Source organism: Trachurus japonicus, chromosome 19 (assembly GCF_045865225.1).
Source record: "Trachurus japonicus isolate A0001 chromosome 19, Traja_1.0".
Lineage (NCBI taxonomy): Eukaryota > Metazoa > Chordata > Actinopteri > Carangiformes > Carangidae > Trachurus > Trachurus japonicus.
The window spans coordinates 13,343,042-13,360,556 of record NC_140925.1 but is presented as its reverse complement, the minus strand read 5'-3'; the positions used below and the strand labels follow the sequence as shown (position 1 = coordinate 13,360,556).

The 17,515-nt window shown below is 39.9% G+C and overlaps 1 protein-coding gene across 1 annotated transcript in view; it reads right to left on the bottom strand.

The window, feature by feature from the left end:
* Positions 1-17,515, bottom strand: part of LOC146967587 (Na(+)/H(+) exchange regulatory cofactor NHE-RF1-like) — a 28,646-nt gene that overhangs the window by 10,224 nt on the left and 907 nt on the right. The window lies entirely within an intron of this gene.

Here is a 17,515-nt window from a genome sequence, read left to right as displayed (position 1 = left end):
ACTGTGTTTCCTTAGAATTTGTACATTTTAATGACCCACTAAGTTGATATAATTTTTATATGTAGAGCTCAAAAAAACATAATGTACATAATATAATCTCTTGTGATTTGGATTCTTGATTCAAGCCATTTCTGACATATTTTAAAGGGATAGTTCAGCTTTTTTGAAGTAGGGTTGTATGAAGTACAAATGGGCAAACTGATCCAGTAACGAGTTGGTTAGTTCAAGATGAACTAACTTTTTTTCCGACCAGCTGGTGCGTTGTATATTTTTACTTTTTAATTATCGTACTGTTGAACTGGTGTATTATTCTGAGACAGGACTTCCAGTAGGCGGTGAAAATACACTGATTAATGGTCCCTCATTGACAACAGTGTGTCAGTGTCTTGGTGCAGAGCCATGCACTGGTGTTTCTCAGTGGGGGAGAGCAGAGACCTTTCTACAGCATCTAGTGTAGCACAACCCCACTTAAAAAAACTGAACTATGCCTTTAAGACAAAAAAAAAAAACTGAATCTATTACTAACTTAAAAATTCTGAGCTATTACACAACACATCATAAGCGTTGATTATAATTAAAATGAAAAAAGAATACTTGGACTTAACTACCTCATAATATTTTACTTTTGATAACTTTATTTGAGATAAGATAAGATAAGCTTTATTTGTCACATACGTACACACATGCGCAGTGTAATGTGGTATTGTGCCTGCTTCATGAATTGATAATATAAAAGACACAATGGCAGATAAAAGAATGGATCAGGGAATAAAAAATTCTGATAACCGATATATGGGCCTATCAAATTTTTACATTATTCAAAAAAAAAAGAAGAAGCTGTTTTTTATCCTTTTACATACATGTATAGTTCAAACACTTGTTACAAAGATATAAATTGAAAACAGAACATTTTTACATACAAACTGTGTGGGGTGAGAAGCATATGAACAATTCTGACATTACATCACAGGCCCCTTTAATATTTAGTTTTTAAGTACAAAATGATGTGCAAAACAGCAGTATAAAGTGTATTCCCTGAACTTTACTAGTGATCATCATATCATCCAACTATTTTCCACCTTACGATTATTCTCTAATAGCTATAATCAGCCGATTAATGAGTCTAATACTGAATGAATGGGACATTTCATAATAAAAACAGCTTGATAAAGAGCAAACAGCTGATCTCTCCCTCTCTGCCGGTGGTTTAATGGTTCCTGTATTGAAAGTGAATCACAGGAGGACAAACAGCAGCAGCTCAGTGACTGTGATTAAACAGCAGTCTGAGCCGTGGTCACTCATTTACTACTCAGTGCACTTTAACTTTCTCCACTGCAGCTGCTTTACGTCAATCAGAGATCCCACATCAATACAATCGCTACATGGTATGTACTGTACGTCAGCTCACTTCCCTGTTTACATACTGTATACACGGATTCATTATGAGCTCAAAAACATAATGGCAGGTGCAGGTCGGATCTGCTGCTCTGACGTCAGCGGCTCCGTCTTAATTGCAGGACTCCTACAAATGATTACGGGCTCCTATTACAAATCAGCCCGGCTCTATAAAGTCTTGTCATTTTCCAGTCCGTCACTGGCGACAGTTTTCCAGGTTGGTGCAGCTGCCGGCTGTCTGTTAAACATCAACAGTGGTGATGAATAAGTGTCTCTGATAATCCTGTCCTTACCTACGGTGCAGCCTCAGGATGTGACGCCACAGGACTGGAAAATTATTTCCACCAAGAAAATAAAACCCTTAACTACTACAACTAAAGTGTAAGGTCATCTACTAATTATTACTATTCATCTATTTTTAACTGCAAATGATGGAATGGAAAGTTCCATTTTGGACTTTCCTAGTCATACATGATAAAATAGGAATGAACAATCCTTTTTAAAGTATCAAACATCTGAATCACCTTACACTCTTTAACTCTGCACCTGCACCTGTACCTACTTCTAAATTCTACAATATTAATATCAAATATGCAAATATGTTTATTTTGATGCTATTATTTTATTTTATTTATAGGTATTTTTATCTACCTATATCTTTTCAATACTCTTATGTATATTACATTTCATATTTTCAGTTTTCTGCCCGTCCTGGGTGAGGGATCCGTGTTAAAAGGGTTTTCCTGGGAGTTTTTCCTCAGTGGATGTGAGGGTCTAAGGGCAGAGGATGTTGTTATGATGCCATGTAAAGCCCTTTCAGACAAACTGTTTGTAAAAACAGGTTATACAAATAAAATTGCCTTGCCTTGCCTATTGGCAGCTCTGCGACAGAAGAATTTCCCCTCAGGGATCAATAAAATAATTCTGACTGCTGGCCACGTGTGTCACAATAAATCAGTTACAATTTAATATACTGTACTATGACATAATTTAAAAAATCTAATATCAGGAAAACTGTTGAAAAACTGGATCAAATGTCAAAATATTTCATCAGAAGAGAAACTTCTGCCTTTATTTCTGCATTTATCACAGTGACAACCATCCAACATCGCAGCACTACTTTTCACAGCAAAGAATTTCTCTGTGTCATTAAAAAATGAAATATAAAAGACAAGTTCCCAGTTTAGTTTCTTTCAGTGTTTTTCAGTTGACTATTTGAAAGGGGAGAACTGTGACCCTGGATGTGTTTGACAGCTGTGTTTTACAAATGACCCTTTAACACATCAGTTACTGACTTCACTGCATGTGGCTGATATAAAGTTATGTTTCAATTTACCTCCTTTTTATTTACTATTATTCTCAACGCTACCTAAAAATCTAATTTCAAACTAACTCTCTGATTTGAAGTTGTTTTCTTTTATTCCTGCACTACCTCTCCTTCACATCCATGTGAGACAGCAGCCTCCGACCTGTTTTACAGCTCCGGTGCATGAGACAGTGACAGACCTCCACCCATCAGCTGATAAACCCTCAGCTATCTCTGCACCATCCTCAGCTATCAGAGCTCACCTGTCAATCATTCTCTGCCTAGTGTCCATTTAACACCCACAACTGCATCCTCAGCATTCACACCGACTCTCTGCCCCACACACACACACACCGACACACACACACACACACTGGTGCAGCAGTTAATATGAAATCAGAGTGGTTGATGATTGCTGGAACATCCTGGGTGAGGTGAAACTCTGAGATGAGCTGATTGTAGGTTTGAACCTTTGGATGGAATCGCACATTTATGGCAAAGTCGAGGCGATCAGAGGCTGTTAATGAAGATGATAAGGATGAAGTAACAGGTGAGGAGCAAAGTGCAGGAATGCTGCACTGTACTGTCACCTCGGGCACAAGCACAGGTGTGTTCAGGCTCCGTGATAAGGAGATGGAACAGTCCTACCACCTGTTGATGAAACGTGATGAGTGATCAGCTGAGTCTGCAGTTCACCTCAGCATCTTTCACATTGTCGCTTTGCAGTTTTGGTCTCATCCTCTCAGCCCTGCCATCCACCTCACACAGACACACACTGTCAGCCAGACAGCAGAGTGGATTAGCTTTACATTTACTACATGACCAGAAATGTCTTTACATGAATTCTACGGCTGGTCACTGTCTGCTGGAGGCAACTCAACAATCATGGAGGATGGCTGTTACCATGGTTTTTTGAACAAGACACATCTGACCTGCAGGTCAATTAGTGCAGAACTTGGAGATTTGATAACGTTAAACTACATCAACGAAGCTTAGTGAAAGTTCAGTCAGGAAGACTCTCTCTTTAAAGGGATAGTTCAACATTTTGGCAAATTGGCCCATTGCCATAATCCCTATAGTTTTAGCAGTAGGTTCGTTACCTTTAATTGTCAGTGCAAGCTATTTTCAGAACGGCGGAGCAGAGCCGCGAGCTGCTCAGAGCTACGCTACAGAGGCTCATGGGATTTCTTGGTTTCAAATGCATGCTGAAAAACTGCCCCCGGCAGGAAATTATAGAGATTATGGCAATGGGCCAATTTGCCAAAATGTTGAACTATCCCTTTAAACATGTCCACTGAGTCACCAGTCAGTTTTCACTCTATCTTTACGCTCCACCTCTCCATCATCTGTTGCATCCAATCACAACCTGCCACCTTCTCTCTTTCACCAATCGGTCGTTAAGCTGTCAAATTTAAAGGTTTTTTCTCTCTCTGCTGTTATCCAGCAGCAGCCCACCTCCACCTCTTCACCACTTTCATCAAGATACAGACCATCTTCATCTGAACCTTCAACCAGCAGACTTTATTTCTTTGTAACAATGCTTCTTGGCAACAAATCTTATCCCGTTAGGAAGCCTGTTTATTTCCCTTTTAAACGGTGTCACATTTGTAAGGAACATTAATTTGGTACACTTTTCGTGAGAAGTTCAGTTCTCTGTAGAGAAGCTACAGGACTTGACTGGACCATGTAGTGATTGACAGCACTTTCCCCACACTGGTTCCTTCCTTCAGGCATCCAGGTGGAGCTCCTGGACCAGGTAGTGGTGATGTGGATTTCTCACCCTCAATCAGAGCCAGAACAAGTGTCCTCCACCTTTTAATAACTTTACAACAGAACTTTAGATTTAGTCTAAAGACAGATGATTCAGATGTTGCCTTTCAACAATAAAGAAAAATGCACATCCGATCCTTCCCTTTTTAAATGATAGACTTCAACAAAAACGTAAGGCGTGCCTGTGTAGAGCTTTAAGGATGAACTGATGGATTAAAGGTTTCCTCCCTGGCTTTCATTTCATTTCATAACACAGGATGTGTGGATGAGTGAAGCTGCAGTGGAGCTGAGAGGAACCGGCATGTCAGGTGAACCAGCACCTTCTAATCCATTTACTGCACCACAGGGAGCAGAGAGTCAGCCCGGGGCACAAATAGACCGTCTCCTCTGTCTTTCACTCATACTTCATCTCCATCTTTATATGATCTGAAGGCGTCCCTCGCCACATCATCATCATCCTCCTGATACACTCAGGTGGGGCCCTATAAAGTCTGTTTTATTTTTTCCCAAATTCTGTTTTTACCATTTACATTTTTTATTTTTTGTTTTATTTTACTACCAAAAGAGTGTGTTTTTAATGTTAAAGACTAGGGGTGGGTATTGCCAAGGACCTCACGATACGATACGCATCACGATACTTGAGTCGATATATGCGATATATTGCGATATTCTACGATATTCTACATAGTTCACTGAAAAATGTAAAAGGCATTATGCATCTTAAAATCCGAGTTGTATGTACATCAGATGATAGTGATAATTTATGGGACAAACTGAGTCAAAACAATGTAATTCAAATTATCCATGCCATTTTATACAAGTGCAAGTTACAACAACATATTTGCATGTACAACACACTGTCTGAGGTAGCAGTACAGTGACACCTCGCGGAGCAGAGGTGCGGAAGTCGTACTGGATTTACGTCTGAAACATGATTTATTATTTGGAAAAAAAAAAATTTTTTAATTATTATTATTTTTTTTTTTTAATCGATATTTAAATATTTAATATCCATATCGTACCGCGATATAAAGTATCGCAATATATTGCCATATCGATATTTTTGCCCACCCCTATTAAAGACTAAAATATACACAAATTATATAGAAATTACTTTAAAAGTTATTGACAACACTTTTCCTCCATACCTTAAGAATAAATAGTGCAAGATGCAATACAACACTGCACTTTAAGTACTTCGAGTACCAACAAAATAGTAATGCTGGAGCTTTAAACTGTTTCCAGTAAAATAAATATATTAGTTTAAAAAATAATTTCTTGTATTTCACATGGCTTTTCAACAATAGGTGGTCATTGCGTGGATTTTTACACTTCCAGTCAACAGAATGTTGGCAGAATTTGCAAAACAACAGTTCAACTGACACATAGATGACACAAGTCACCTGGGAACTGCTCTTGATTTCCGCAATTCTGTGATTGCAGAAACCATAGGGCCCTACAGTACTCAGGCTTTAAGTGATCATTCTGCTGGTCAGACCTCCTCCTCTCCCAGGGGATTAACTCAGTGAGGCCTGAGGCCCCGGCCTGGGCGTAGTGACAGCACCCAGCAGGGAGCTGGAGGAGGAATAATGTGGGGAGCGACAGAGGCTCAGGAAGGATGCCAGGCTGAGTTTCCTTTTGATCAGGATCTAAACGGTTGACCTGTCTGAGCAACCAGAGAGGAGCAGGTGGAGTCACGACCAGACCTGGGCTGCTGTGGTAACCAGGCCGGCAGGTGTCTCTGGCTCTGCTTCCTTTGCATTTGACCTATATAAAAAAAGACTGTGGTGCTTTTTATTGAAGCTAACAACTGAGTAAACACAGACATTTTGGCTTCACTAACTCAGTCCTGAGAGAAGTACAGACAAAAACTATATGTGAGTTTTTGTTTTGTGTTGAAGAGCGTTCGCCACAGCAGCTGTGTCGAGCACAACACAGTTTATGTGACATCTGAGACACTTTCTGATTTCCAGGGCACACAGGAAAACCACAGTATCAGCAAAGACACACACACACACACACACACACACACACACACACACACACACACAGAGCTGAGCTGAGCTGTGTAGTCAGTGACAGCACTCGCTGTGTGACAATGACACGTGTGGGTAAAGTCCAGCAGAACCTCTACAACAACCTGCACTGGTAGAATGACTAATGTTTACCAACCCTGATCACTCCACACCCTCAGCACATTGACCCGTGTGATCCCTGCTGATCCTGAATCCTGCCCATGTTGACTGTTGGTGTGCCAGTTTGGATCCAGTGCTCCACACCAGTACTTCATTAACTTTCAGTCACTGCTTGCCAAACCAGTGCATGACCTAATAACACAGGATGGAAAAACCTACACACAACATCTGTGTACAAACAACTGTAGTAAGAAAGTATGACAACGAGCATGTTGATACTGAAGAGCAGGGCCGTAGCATAGGGGAGAAAGGTGATGACGATTCCAGGGGCCCACAGCCCAGTAGGGCCCACAAAAAAACCCAGTAGCCTAATTGTTCTGTGACTAAATTATACTGCAAATGACCCTGACTAATACTCACGCTAATGCTTAGTTTAGTTTAGTTTTGGTTTTATTTATTTGCACCATAAAAATCAAGGACAATTACAAAAACAGAAATGAAACAAGAATAGTAAGTGCGGTAGAGTTTAAAAACCTTATATGGGCTAATACAAAACACCTCCCCAAAAAATACGCCAAGATTCAAAAACAATTCAACAACAACAACAAAAAGAAAGCAATAAAAGGGCCTATTTATAACAAAACAAGTCTGTATAAGTGTAAAATGATTGCGTATGAGTGGGTGAGCATGTATAGATGATGATGATCTAATGATAACTATATTAGGAAAATAAACAATTAGGAGTCTTGATATATCAGATAGCCTTTCAGTCTGGACTTAAAATTAATCAGGGATGAGGATATTTTTGTTACATAAAGATGAGAACAAACAATATCACAATAACTGAGAATACGGATAAATTATTTATTCTGAGAGGGTGTTCTGAGATATGCTGCATCACCATCAAGACAAAGTAAATAAAAAATTATGATAATGCCAGAAAATAGTCTAAGATAATAGTATAGGCTAAAAAAAAGTGCCAATGAAAAGTCAGGGGGGAGGGGCCCACTTTAGTGTCCTTTCAGGGAGCCCAGAATTCCTAGCAACGGCCCTGCTGAAGAGAATATAAATATGTGATGATTCTCAGGTTATTCTACAGCATCTGAGATTTCTATGCAAAATTCATGAAAGCAAAAACTTGTGAGCTGTGTCACATCTGCTGCTGCTCACTCCAATCGCTTAATTATTGTTTTTAGGAAACCTGCCTGCATCGTCCCCTGAAAGCCATTGCTTTATGAGATATACAGTACACACGATTTGTATTGACTGTAAATGAAAGCACATAGGTATAATATCCAACCCTGCCTTGGATGAGTTTGTGTTATCATGGTCCTCATGTGTGGAACAGCCAGGGTGAGGGTTATGGGTTGGATGGGGTGGTTTTATTCTGTAAAGCACTTTGTGTTGCAAAGTTTTAATTGTATGAAAAGTGCTGTAGAAATAATGTTTGACTGATATATTAATTTTTAAACCCTGACTTTTAAGAAAATGATTTTTTCCCCCCTTTGCAGACAGGAAGCGTCACATGTGCAGACTTCATGTTAGGAAGCAGTGACTGTCAATGTGATGACAGAGCTCAGTGTATCAGTTCATCTGGGACGTGTTGGTCTGAATCAGAGGGAGATCAAACAAACTCTGTCTCTGTTAATGTCTGTTTATTCATTTTAAAAGTCTTAAGGTCACTTGACATGACAGTTTTGTCCTTTACAAGGTTAATGATTTTACAGCTCGCAATAGTTAAACATCAGATGTGAGCAGAGCGAGGGCTGAGTGTGAGGGAGGACCTTGAACTGAGACACTTGGATGACTAAAGTGTCCCAAACGCACTGTAAAAGCTCCCTGTCTTCTCTGAACTGAGCTATTTTGGTACAAACCACCCTAACAGGTTTGTCAGCGACACACACACACACACAGTATGATTCCCGCACTGAGTCAGTAATATTTTGGTGGCACGGCGTCCTGTGTATCCGAACCGTGCTCCACTGATAAACACAACGAGCAATGGGCAGCTTTCTGTTTATGGCCTGAGGAAGTTATTAGCTTTACATAATCAAACACAAACTCCACGGAGCTGCCACCACTTACGTGTAGCGCCCGTGGTTATCATTAACTGACTGAGACGAAAACAAACAATCTATCCTCAGTGCTATAGCAACACGACAGCTACGAGGAGGACAGGAAGTGGTTTCTCAACAGGTTCCACCCAGCAGCCAGCAACTCATCTGCTGACAGAGGAACCTGCTGAGTGTGTGTGTGTGTGTGTGAAGCCAGTGTGTTGCAGCGCGTGTGTGTGGTTGTAGAGAATGGCCCCTGCTCGCCAACTCTGCACCTGAAATGAGTCAAGACCCAACAACAGCTTTCACAGGTTTTAGCCATTTAGCTTAGAACAAAGGGAGTTTTGTTTTACATTCAGTTACATTCAATTCAAAATCATTTTAATTTGCAAACTATTTTAAAGCTACTTTAAATGTGAGCAAGCAGATGTTTGCTGAAACAACATCAGGTGAAATTAAACACTGTGGCTGTGTTCGAAATCACTCACTACTCACTATAGTGGCCACGCCCTTTTTGTAGTGCTGACTATGTGCTGTTCGAATGGCATGCAAATGTTTGGGCACCCCTACTCAAAACTTCTGTTAATGTGAACAGTTCATCAAGTGGAAGATTAAATGATCTCCAAAAGACATAAAGTTATTAATGAAACACTCTTTTGCAATATTTTCAGCAACATCAGCGTATTATTTTAGTTTTCTACAGTTTTAGAGTGAAAAAGGGAAACAAAGCAGCAGCCTGCAAAAGAATGGGAAACCCAGGAGACTTGAGCTCTCAGATAACTTTGACCAAGGTATCAGACAATACTATTTACACACTGTGATAGTTTCCAAAGGGGGGGCTATGCAGGGTGGCCAAACCTCTGCTGTAAGCCCTTTCCCTTTTCTGTCATTTTGAAAATATAAAAGATGAAAATGACAGTTATATTGTTTAGAATGTAAAGGGAATGTGTCATCTGTAACTTTATGTCTTTTGTGGCAACACTCTCTAAAGCAAGACCCTTAAAGAATAATTATAAGGCTACGAAAACCAAAGAAATTTTATTTTATAGCGATTATACACTTATACAAATATATTCATGGGTAGTATATTCAGATTTTGCCAATAAACCGGGACAAATATTACACACTGGACCTTTGAGGTAGAATATGTGTGAAATACTTGCAGGTCATTTCATTAAGACTGGGTTTGTTCATGTTAAATAAAGGCTTTTTAACCAGCTATTTTCTCCTGCTCCATGTTCTCTTGTTCTAATTCTAAATAAAATATGGGGAGACTTGCCTCCTTTAACAGTTTGTTCAGGTCCTTGGCTCTGTACTAGCAGCCGTGGGGAGAGTCCTGTTAGACACCATCCACATCTACTGTTTTTGTACCAGGCTGTTTTAACATGGGGACGGACCAGACTGAAGCAACCGTTTAAAGAAATGCAGGTTTTGGTACTTCACTGTTGGCTTCGGTTGTGTTAGTGTTCCTTAGAGAGGAGCTCTTGACAAGATCCTGCTGGCTGCTGCCAAACAGCCACAGCTCATTACCATAAAGCTGCCTGAACTTTAACTCTTCAACAGGCCCACATGTCCCGAGGCCAACGGGCTTGATGCTGCTCAACATCAAGAGGCACCGGCTCAAATAGAAAATAAATGATTTCCAATACTGTGACGTTCCTGTCACTTTTGGTCTGAACCTTCAGTCAGGATGCTGAAGGAGGAGCTGGGATGAGTTGGACGTCGAGGCTGCCTTGCTTACCCTCCTGCTACCATGAGCCAGACTTGGATCGGAAGCTATAAGTTCAAGTTCAAGTTTATTTGTCATAAGCTTGAGCTATAAATGGATGGTTCACTGAATCTCTTTATCATTATTATTATCTATCAGTAAAAGCATCTCCACAAGCATCTTTATATTCCCACACTGAGGCCTCCTCCTGGTTTCTACCTATTCAAACATCTCAGTGTTTGGCGATGCTGGATTCTAAATTTAGCAACCGCAGACTGACCAGAGTTGAAAGTACATGGAGTCACAAGCTTGAGGACAGAGCTCAATATGTCGTATACTATCAATTTATTCAGATTACACACTAATCTGATTACTTGCTCCAAATGTAATCATGTCCCTGTGGTTCCAAAGACCCCCATAAGGTCTAATAGATCTCCATAGGTTCAACTTTGTAAGTGGATGAATTGATCACAGGAAGAACATGTCCTCCATTAACCCCAAATACCAAATGCTGAGAGATGAATAGAGTTTCTCAGTGTTTTTTTGATGCTAAGAATAGAGGACTGTGAGGAAAGCTGGGGCGACCAGCAGGCTCTCTGGATCCGGGCGAGGGTTTATTTAGACTATGTCACTAAAAAAACAGTAAGGCAGCGAGGATCTCAGTCAGATGACGCCAACAGCCTGTTCATGAAGTTTGTTTTGGATGGAGGCCATTACAAAGAACCAGCTGATGAAAAGCTGGTGCCCCGGACGATGTCATCGAGATCTGAGCTCAGTAACCAAACCTTTCTGTCTTTTTGTTCATCGGATACTAAAAAGACACATTGCTCCATGTGAGGGTCGAGTCAAGTCACCTACAGCCATCCATGAGTGAGAGAGAGGCTTCAACTACATTTACAGACTGTAAATCATTACCAAACTGTTACTAATTTAATCACTATATTAGTTTATCATTATTTCCATAGCTGTATTTTTCTCCAGTGATGAAATAAGAGGTAATAGTGATACAGTAGGTATACAGTATACCATAAAAAGACCCCTGCAATAAACCTTTATAAGGGTAATAATGGTGAGGGTGAGCTTATACTGAGGCTGTTGGAGAGGAGGTTGAAGTATTTTAATATTTCACCATCATTCTGCTGTTGAACTGCTTTGGGTGTTGTTAATATTCTAAATATGAATTAACATAAATGGGATGGACAAAATATAACCCAGTAGAGTTAAAGGTCCTGTGTGTAAAATGGGGTGAAAACCGTGATATCCAGTGTTCAGATTCTAGATTCTTTGTTGGTTTATTTAAGAATGCACACGCTCTGGATTTTCCATTCGGGCTGCCGTACAAACATGGCGACGCAAGATGGCGACACTCTCTAAAGCAAGACCCTTGCTATAAATAAAAGAATCATTATAAGGCTAGGAAAACCAAACCTATTTTATTTTATAGCGATTATACTCATATACTCATGGGTAGTATATTCAGATTTTGCCAATAAACATCGCCAATTATTAAACACTGGACCTTTAAGCATTTTCTCAGGAAGAAATGATAAAAAAGAAAATACTGATTACATCATGTTTGTATGATGGTATGAGGATCTAGATAAGATAACTAAACTGCAGTACAAAATATTTGCAGTCTGTTCCCTACACAGAACAATGATTAGGTTTATTACATCATAACTCAATTTGACTAATTGAAACTTTGAGAAAATGATGAACAAATATCATATAATATAAACTAAGTATTGGTCTAGATAGAACTGGTCAAGCTATGTCACTGAAGAATCGATAAATCAACTTGTCAAAACTATGAGCTGCCTGTATGTTCAGTAACTCATTCATTAACTCGTTGGGTGTAACTGCACAGATCCAGGACTCTGATCCTTCGTACCTCAGCTGGAAACGTCCTGACAGCGGAATAAACTTAAGCAACTGCGGCCACGTTGAGTAACATCACAGTAATCTTGATTTACAGCACGTTCGCTACTCCTGAACCAATAAAGTGACAGATTAATTGTTCTTTCCCAGGCTTTATACGAGCCGGGTGATAAGAGACGTTGTGAACACTAAAAAGGAAATGATCCTCAGTAAAGATGAGAGCCGCCTCAAGGTCTGCACCCTGAGTACAAGGGGGCCGAAGTCTGAAGTCCTCCTGTGAAGGAGTGCACGCAGGGTGAAGGTGTTGTTGTGAGACAATAGGGGAAATGTAATATGTCAGTGTTTGCTCCAAATGAGTAACCGATGGGCTGTTCATTAATGACTGATGTAAATTCTTTTTTTTCCTGCAAATGTGATAATAAGACTTTGTTGTCTAAAGTATCATCTGCTAATAGTGCTTTAATGCATTTGAACTTCCAATAAAGTTGTTCTCATCTACATATTTTCCTATATAACCAACAGTCAATCCCGAGTTGCTGCTAAAATCCAGATTTTATGATCACAACATCTGAAATCCCCAAACATGTCACTTAAAGCCAGACAGAGCTGTGATTATAGATATATAACTGTAAAATGATCAGTCAAGAGCCTTACCTGGTGCACACAAGGCAGCACTGGCAAGAAGAGAAAGACTGTACTGGCAATAATATGGCGATACGATACATATTATGATACAGGGGCAACAATACGATATGTTTTAATTAGAGCCGCATCGATTAATCGAATAATAATCAATTATTAAATTAATCGTCAACTATTCTGATAATCTAATAATCGATTTGAGTAGTTTTTTAAGAAGAAAAGTCAAAATTCTCTTATTTCAGCTTCTTCAATGTGAATATTTCTGGTTTCTTTGTTCCTTTATGACAATAAACTGAGTCTCTTTGGTTTGTGGACAAAACAAGACATTTGAGGACGTCATCTGGTGGTTTGGGAAACAACAGATTAATCAATAATGAAAATAATCATTAGTTGCAGCCCTAATTTTAATGCTATAAGCCATCATGTTCAAGTAAATTAGCACTTGAGCATGTGATGAGACCGACCTGTATTGTCATTGTTTAGTTGGAGCAGAGGAGTCAATGCCTGAATGGAAATTGTCAATAAAAGAACGATACAGTGCTTTTGAATCGATACTTTCTCACACCCATACTCCCTTCTCCTGAAAGTAGTCAAGGTTTGCTTTTCATTAGTTGTAGTGTGTTGAGCTCTCTGGGCCACCGTACTTACGTGGTTCTTTCTGGAAGAATAGTTTCTAAAAGATTTGAAAAGTTGGTCAATCTAGAGAGAAAGGGGCCAAGTTGGCTACGCTGCCCTGTAACTCGTTCTGAAAGAGCAAATTCCAACACTTGACCGGCTGCCGAATGGGGTAACTTCATCACTCAGTCAGTCAGTGACATCCACATTTAAAGGTCTGTCCTTGCTGCTGTTATCCAGCCAAAAAAAAACAACAAATAAAGTGGCAATGCCACTATTTTCCAGGAGAGAGACCACACAGCCATCTGAGACCTTCTCTACAAACCCTCTCACTCAGGATCCTCTTATCACATTATTTGTTTGACATTTTCACTTCTACGACTGCACAACTAATTGCTGTTTAATGTTGTGGCCAGAACGTTTTGCCCACACACACACACACATTCTCGCTATCCACCAGCCCTGTTGACAGTGTGTGTCAAGCGAGGCTGTGGGTATTTCAGGGTCAGTGTGGCTTCCTTCTCGAGGCGTGAGAGTCCTCTCTCCTTTCCTCCCTGGCCCAGACGTCTTTCTCCTCATGCAAACACTGCGGACAAAGCCTCCTCTCTCTCTGCTGTTGGGAGTCTCTATGGTGACCAGCAGACAGTCCTAACCCTCGGTGCGGTGGAGGACTGAGTCGCTGGAGGCCAGGATGTTACCATAATACGATGACATGCTCGCTCAGTTCCTGCTTTTATCTGCCCAGAAAAAAAAGCAAACTCTGCAGAATCAGATATCCAGCTCTTTGTGGAGCCAATCACCGTGAGGATTTTTTTTTTTTTTTTTTTGGTTGAGCCGGTGTGAGAAAGTTTGGTGGTGGCTGTAATACCGAGTGTCGCCATGGGGCAAAACACATGAAAGAACCAATTGTTAGAGTGCGATTATGCTGCATGTCATCATTAACCGGCCCACTCAAGTGTATCCCACAGAGAGGCTGATATCCCGGGCTGCTATCGCACCGCTGGCCGCTGCTCGGTCAGAGCTCACATTAGGGAGGAGAGGAGCAGCAGGCTGCAGCATCCCAGCTGGCCCGGCCCGAGCTTCTCACTCTCTGGAGGTCAGGGTGGGTACGACCGGGCACGAGCCACCCACATTTACACTGTTTTCCAATTGCTAATGCACTGAAGTGACATGCATAGCACAGATATTTAAACGGACACACAGAGAGCAAATCCTCTTCTCAAGTCTCCAAAACTTTAAACACATTTTCAAAACACTGCACATAATGACACTACATGAGCAATAAACTGTGCCACCAGGCCAAACACCTCCATGGTTAATTGTTACCACTTCAATCAGGAAGTGAGCACTAAAAGACCACAGGTGACCACATTTTTTTTCTGCACATTTTCTTTTTCAGTTCATTTGTTCACTCCAATATCCAATATCTGACTTTGACTTGTTTGGTGTTGTATAAAATAAAAATAAATGTTTCAACAGTATGTGTGTGTATCTGCAAACATTTCTGTGCATGTGAACAATGTGAAGAATTCTCTACAATTTGAACTATTTTAGTTTTATGGCAAAGCTACTAAAGATGAGAGTGTTTTTCATAAAGCCCAACAATGTGTAGTTCAATCTGGTAATATGAATGAAGTGTATCCTGTTTGGTGCAAAAGTTTTATTCAAGGATACTGTGTGAGGTATTTTGCAGTTTGGGTGTGTGGTTTTGTGAATTGTTAAGTATTTTGATAAAAACCAGCCTAGTTGGCAAAATTGTGTTTTAGCAATTGGAAAAAAAACTGTAAAGAGACTGAAAAATCCCATTTATAACAGAATAGGGGCCAAAGGTCACCACATGTTGAGAGGTCCTGAACAGACTAAGGAATAAAATGTGCTATAGTTAATGGTCAACAAATAGAAACATCTGATCAGACTCTAAATCCACCGGTCAGGGCTCCAAACTTTCTTTTTTTTAAAAATAACACTGGTGAAATGTGGAAACGGGCGACTCAAAGAATCTGGAATCTGTCGTTACAGGCGTCAGGTCAACGTGTGTGAGGATCATGAATGAAAAGGAAATGTGAATATTTGCTTTGCAAGTCGATTTACAGTGTGCGCCCTTACATTTTCTGCTTGCCCGCCCAAAAGTTTAAGTTAGGCACCACTGGGCTCCTTGTAAAAAATGTTAGTCTGGAGTCCAGCCCAAACTCAATATTAAAAGGACATGGATTTGGGACCAGGGCCATGTCAACACATATCAAAACAATAATCATTACCTCTACCCATAATATGATATTGAAGATTTTACAGTGTATTAATTGATGCAATAAACAGAATCACTTTAATTCCTACAGTACCATGTCTAAAAATAACCAAGCACCCCGGTATTTTTATAATAGGACCTAAATAAAAAAAGCTACTTGTGGCACAGCTGAACACTTCCACAATGAGGCTATTTTGTTTCACTGTTACACAACATTTAAATCAGCTCCCAGACTTTGCTCCAGCTAAAAACAGTTACATAGCCCCAGAAATCTATTTTTTAACATCCAAACAATAATGTTACAAAATTGTTTTATAACCAGCAACACAAGCAGGATTATGGCTGACCCAAAGAAAGGGATAAGTACCAAAGTATTTCAGTTGTGAAGATGGAGCGTGGCTTCAGACAGAGTCAGACTGTTAGTGTTGTTATCTAACTCTTATTGTGACGACCGTCTTCAGAGCTCAAGCCGAATTGCAAACATGTTGTGACGACTCTCGTACAGTCTCAACACTGTGGACATGTTCAAAGTGAAATTCTATCTCTCACTATCTCCTTAAACCCTAAAACTAGATAAGGCTAGAGTGGGGGGAAAAAAGGTCTCATTCACATGCAATCTGACAAAGCATCTGATCCAACAAGCCAAACTTGACTGGGAATTCAGGACGGGGAGCAGAGAGACCAAAACCACTGATATGACAAAGGCCTGGGACATTTCACTTTGCTGTGTCACCTCGCTCCTTCGGCTTATAACCTTTCACTGGCGGGTGGAAGACGCTACTTAGTAGAGGATCTATTCACATGTAACCTTTCACAAGCTCACAGGCAACGCTGGCCTCAGATCAGATAGGGAACCATAAGCCAGACGCCTCTGCCTCTCTTGGCCGAGGCGTCTGCCTCCCACAGTGGAGTAAGATGGAATATACTGTGTGGTTGTTGTTGTTTTTTAATCATTATTTATTTTAATTATCACTAACCATAGTTATGGGGGAAGCTGGGCAATATATGAAAAGCAAGGTGACAAAAATGAGTTGGATTTTGCTGTTATCTGGATATAAGGCATTTTTTACTATGTTTTCTGCATGTGTGTCAAAAAATACCATGTATCTAATGTACTGGATTAGCTGTATATAAAACTTTCCATCTGTATATTTTGTCACCAAACTTTTCCTCAACTAAGAAACACTCTGGTTTATATGATATAACCAAATGATGTAAAACACAATACTTTGCTTTAATGTGCTTGACATGTGACAATTTAAACTTTGACTATGTTATTAAATTGATGTCAAACATAATGGTGTAATTACCCTGTACTATAATGAACCTGTAATTCAATATCAATTTTTGAATGCTGGCCAGTGGCCAAGCCCTAGTGAGCTGAACTTGAGTTGAGAGTGTTTTGTAACCAGTGCTTATCTAAAGACCAGAGAAGTTTCTCAACTGACTTTCTCAGATTTTTCTCTCTACTGTGATGCCGTATTGTGTATTGAATCCCCTGGTACTGACAGAGCAACAGGTCTACAGCTGACCTTTTGACCTGACACTTCTCAAGGTCTATCTTTGATGGCATCTATCAAAGGCAAAAACATATAATATAATATACTACAGGGTTCCTACACATTTGAAATTTCCAAATTCCATACTTTTTCCAGACCCTAATTTCCAGACTTCTCGGTAAAAAAAAATCAAATAATTTGTGATATTTGAGTAAATAGTTGTGCATTATATAAAAAGATCATGCAATTAATCATTTGTTTTCATTAT